This window comes from Echinops telfairi, unplaced genomic scaffold (assembly GCF_000313985.2).
Source record: "Echinops telfairi isolate 266 unplaced genomic scaffold, ASM31398v2 ScPeMD7_12;HRSCAF=54, whole genome shotgun sequence".
Taxonomy (NCBI): Eukaryota; Metazoa; Chordata; class Mammalia; order Afrosoricida; family Tenrecidae; genus Echinops; species Echinops telfairi.
In genome coordinates, this window is record NW_022103909.1 from 10,498,621 (window position 1) to 10,504,214 (window position 5,594).

General features: G+C 38.2%; 1 protein-coding gene across 1 annotated transcript in view; it reads right to left on the reverse strand.

The window, feature by feature from the left end:
* Positions 1 to 5,594, reverse strand: part of TMEM117 (transmembrane protein 117) — a 656,162-nt gene that overhangs the window by 611,495 nt on the left and 39,073 nt on the right. The gene's annotated exons all lie outside the window — the stretch shown is intronic.

Consider the following 5,594-nt stretch of genomic DNA (forward strand, 5'->3'; position numbering starts at 1 on the left):
TCTATCAACTGTGCAAAGGAATGGGGAAGTGTGAGTAAAGACATGACACGTTCAAAGAGAAATACATTATTTCAAGTGTACAGCTGAACTAAAGTATTGCAAACTGGCTTGTTCTAAATTTCATTATTTCCTCCTTTACCATATTGGGAAGCAGGCTACGTGATTCAAAACACAGATACCACCCACACACACACACCCCGTACCCCCACTCTACAGTAGATTCCCTTTCTGCTGCATCAACGGCAGTAGAGCCTACTGTGCTATGGTAGAAGAATATGGTTTAGAGAAAGTTCCCCATCATCATTTGGGTAAAGTGGAGAGTTCAAGGTGCTAAAGAACAAGCGTGTTTTATACCTTGTTATGTTTGGAATTCAGAAATGGGACTGCTTTCAAAGCTGATCTGCACCAATTTTACCAAGAGGACCATCTGACCAAACCAAAGGAAATCAACTCATAATCATCTTTGCCATAAATACCAGTAAAATAAACAATGAGCAATAATAAAGAGAGAAAGTAATGAACAGAGAGGAGCCACTGGGCACTAATTCAACAGGAAATGTGCACTCTCCTTCCAAACCCCCTCTTGTTGTATTACAGAGGGAGGAGAGAAAGAAGGAATCTAAGGTAATCAGACAGAGAGAATTTTACCAAAGAGACTAGTGAACCAAAATCACCCAGGTAAAATCTTGAATTTTGAAAAGACAAAGGGTTTTAGTTGTTCAAATTACTCTGTTTGCCAAATGAAAGCAAAACCATGTTTTCCATTTATAATGTAGCTGAAGCTAATGGAGCCACACCATTCAGAAAAAGTAATGAGAAATGGGAAAGGGAGTTGAACAGGAGATGAAGACAAAGAGAAAATGGCTTCAAATGCTTCTTTTCTTTTGTTTCCCATTTTCAGTAACAGTGTGCCAATGTGCTATTCTTCCTTTTAAAAATAAATAAAGAAGTCTAACATGTTTTTGTTCTAGGCCTTATCCCAAATTGGATTCTTTGAATCAGCTAGATGCTCAGTCAAGAGAAAGGGAAAATAAACAATCAAGTGATTAAGATATAAACTTATGAAAGACATGTTATTGGACATGATCCTACATGACTTTTTAGAACCAAAAATAGGAATATATGAGCCAAGACAAATTGCTGCAGCTACTGAAAGCGTAAAGCAATAACATTCCAAAAGATCAGAAGCATATTTCAGGGTATCTCAAAAAAAGCCCAGGTAACTCTGCGTGAAGTTTCTGAGAACTGAAGACCATCAATAGGAGGAGCTATACAATTACTAGCTCCCCTGTGACACTCCACTAGCTCCGTGAACAACTTAAGCTCAGACCTTCTGTTTACCCTCATCCTTACGGGGCACTAACTTCTTTCACACACTTACGTTTCCCTGCCATCCTTTCAACCCAATGTCCTGATTTTAAACAAATTGTTTTTTGTTTGTTTCCCTAGGTATTCATTTTTTATTATCTTTTCAACAGCCTTATTGGCACATAACTTACATAGTATACAATTCAACAGTTCATTCAGTCATAACAAGGGGAATTGTACAAGCACCACCACATCAATCTCAGAGCATCACTACCCCAACACACACTTGTTTAAATCACCTTTAAAATGAGTTGTGCAATCATACTCAGTCCTAGTGCTCCCTCCCTCTCCAGCCTTCACTATTTATCCCCAAGATCCTCTTTCCCTCCCTGTAGCCTGTCCCCTCCCCTTTGTATTCCCTACATCCCTTTTCATCAGTTATCATTATGCATCCACTCCACCTGTGCTTCACATCTGGGATAGCCAACAGAAAATAATAAAAAGCAATCACACTAAGGTGATAAAGATATAATCATATTAGTGTAAAGACAAAAATACAAATAATGTGTAAAAAGGAGAAGACTCTTAACTGTACTACTGTGTGTACTCCAGTCTAGCCGGATTTGCAATGTAGAACTGGGTCATGGTAGTGGGGGAGAGGGACCATTCAGGAACTAGAGGAATGATGTGTGTTTCATCAGCGCTATATTTCACCCTGGTTGAATCGTCCCTTTCTTGTAACTCTTCTGTGGGGGGATGTTCAATTGTCTACAGGTGAGCTTTGTGTCTCCACTCCAACACCCCCTCATACCATCCACACCTCATGATCACACACGCTGGTGTGCTTCTTCCATATAGCTTATTTGCTTCCCTGCTCCATGGCTGCTTGTTTAACTTCAAGCATTGAAGACCCCAAGTACTGTATCTTTGATAGCCAAGTACCATCCACTTTCTTCAGAATATTTGTTTATGTACCCATTTTGTCTTCAGCTATTATGTCGAGGAGGTGAATATCAAAGAGTGCCAGGTTATCAGAACAAAGTGTTCTTGTCTTAAGGGAGGCCTTGAGTAGAGGCTCAAAGTCCGTCTGATATCTTAATACTTAACATATAAATATATGTACATTGGCCTCTATCCCTTTCATTATAAATTACTATATTTACATATATACATGCCTATAGCTATACCTCTATAAATAATTTTTGTCATCTACTTCTTTCCTCTGTTTCCTTTCACCTTCCTCCTATCCCACTAACATGCTCACCTCCACTCGGCTTTCAGTAATTCCTCTTGGAGACATTACACTTGCTCACACCCCACCAGGCCTCGTTGCCATTATCTTTAGATCTCTTGTTGTTCTCTCTCTGAGTTTGTTGGCTCCTCGCTCTCCCACCCTGCCCTGTCCTCTCCCTTGTCCCCCTATAGTAAAGATTTCATAGAGAAAGAGGGAGCAAGGACAGGGAAAAACCAACTCTGTTCCAGGATTTGATATGGTTAGAGGCCCTTCTAATCTCTAATCCCTGAAAGAAAAAGACAAATTACATTTCCATAATTTCTAATTATTATGATGGAGGGTAAATGTTCTCTTGTTTTAGCCATTTTCATTGCCCCCTACAAGATTATGAAGTCTAGTTTTACTAGTTCAAAGACTACCAATTACCAAAGTATGGGGTGAGGGGACAGTAAAAATATGGAAAGGTTTAAGTCAGAACAGGAGAGGATTAGACTATAACAATTGAAAAGATATATGGATTTTCCCCTCATATTAAAAGTTAACTGGGCTTGATACAATTGATGTATGGATTGTTATGAGTTGTAAGAGCCCCCCAAAAAATGATCTTTTAATTTTTTTTTAAAAAAGGTAAACTGTACTAAAACTATAATTCACTGACTGAAGCAATACATGAGCAAAGTATGGTTGGAAGGATTTTTTTAAAAATGAAACAAAAAACAAATAAATGCAGATAATGGCAAGATACACTAAAAATATACAAAGTCTACATATAGAGATTTTTTTTATATCCACACACACACACACACACACACCAAAAAAAGGCTCGGATGCTAGTGAAGGAATAAAGAAAAAGCAATAAGAAATCAAAAAGGGAAATTAGAGGAAATAATTCCATTTACAATAGCATCTCAGAGGCTAAGATACCAATGAAAATTTTTAATCAGATGTATGAAGGGCTTACACAATGACAATATAATACTGAAATAAACTTTAAAAGCCCTAAATAAATGGAGAGGGTTCACTGTTCCTGGATTTAAAGAGAAACCACTGTTCAAGTAGCAATACTACCCAAAGGGATCTATTGAAGGAATGCAACCCCAACAGCCTTCTATATAGAAACAGAAAAGTAATTCCTCAGTTTTACATGGAGTGTCAAGAGGTCCCCAACAGCTACAGCAATGTTGAAAGAGAAGAACAGAGTAGGAGGACTCACTCATCTTGACCTAAAAGCATACTACAAATCAAAGTTATCTGGTATTAGTATAATAATGAACACATTGACCGACAGGATACAATTGGCAGTCCAAAAATAAGCTAACACATCTATGGCAAATTGATTTTTGGCAAGGCTTCTAAGACCATTCGATGAAGAAAGAAGAGTCTCTTCAACAAATGGTGTTGGGAAAATTGTATTTCCTCATAAAGCAAAGAAATAAGATACAGGTCTCATGCCATACATAAAAATTCAAAATGAATAAAATAAATAAATTTGCAAACTAAACCCAAAAATTCTTAGAAGAATAAGCATGGCAACGCTGTCAGGCATACCTTTTACAATGGATTATTTGATTTAATAATGAAAACTACTACTCAGCAAGTAGGGAAGGGCCCACTCAGCATATCTTACGCTGAAAGAACTAAAGAAAAAACTCAAACTTGACTTGCAGTATTTAAAAAAATTCTATAGGTCAAATATTGAACGATGCAGCAAACATCCAAAAAAGATGAAAAGGTAATATACAGTCACTGTATCAACAAGATGTAGTCAACATTCAACCATTTCATGAAGCAGCACATGAGCAAGAACCAACAGTACTGAAGGAAGAAACTCAAGCAGCACTGAAAGCATTCACGAGAAACAAAGGTCCAGAAATTGATGGAATACCAATCTAAGTCCTTCAACAGCTCACGAGTCTGTGCCAGTAAGTTTGGAAGACAGCTACTTGGTCAGACAGCTACTGACATGAAGAGATCCCTTTTTGTACTCATTCCAAAGAAAGGCGATCCAACAGAATGCTCAAATTCTAGAACTATACCATTACTATGAAACGTAAGTAAAATTTGCTGAAGATCATCCAACTGCTTACTTGGATTTTATAGCAAATTATGAATAGCCTTGAGGAGAATGGGAATTCTAGAACAATTCACTGTCCATGGGCATGGATCTAGAGGGAGTTAAGCAAACAGAACAAAGGAATACTGCATAGTTTAAAATCAGGAAAGGTGTGTGTCAGGGTTGTATCCTCTTACCATACTTATTCAATCTGTATGCTGAGCAAATCAGAGAAGCTGGATTATATAAGAATTGGACATCAGAATTTGAGGAAGGCTCGTTAACAACCTTCAACATGATGATGACACGACCATGCTTGCTGAAGTGAGGAGGACTTGAAGCCCTTGCTGATTAAGATAAAAGAATTTAGCCTTTCGTATGGATTACAACTCACTATAAAGAAGACCAAAAATCCTCACAACTGGACCAACAGGTAATGTTGTGATAAGTGCAGAACATATTTCATCTTGCTTAGATCCATAATTCATGCTTCTGGAAATAGTAGTCAAAAGATCAAAGGACACATTGCATTGGGTAAAAATGCTGCCTATGACCCCTTTGAAGTGTTGAAAAACAAGGATGTTATTTAAGGACTAAGGTGTACCTGATCCAAGCCATGGCATTGTCAATATTCTTATATGCAGGTAAAAGTTGGACATTGAATAAGGAGAACCCAAGAAGAATCAATGCATTTGAATTATGATATTGGTGAAGAATATTGAATGTACCAGGAAGTGCCAAAAGAACAAATAAATCTGTCTTGGAAGAAATATAGCCAAAAGACTCCTTAGAGCAGGGGTTCTCAACCTGTGGGTCATGACCCCTTTGAGGGTCAAATGACCCTTTCACAGGGGTCACCTAAGACCATCGGAAAATACATATTTCTGATGGTCCCAGGTACCGAGACACTGCTCTTCTATCCATCTCCAGGGGGGGTCCGCCCACATGCAGATATGCCCACATACGAGTACCCGGTGTGATGACATCATCGCGCCAACC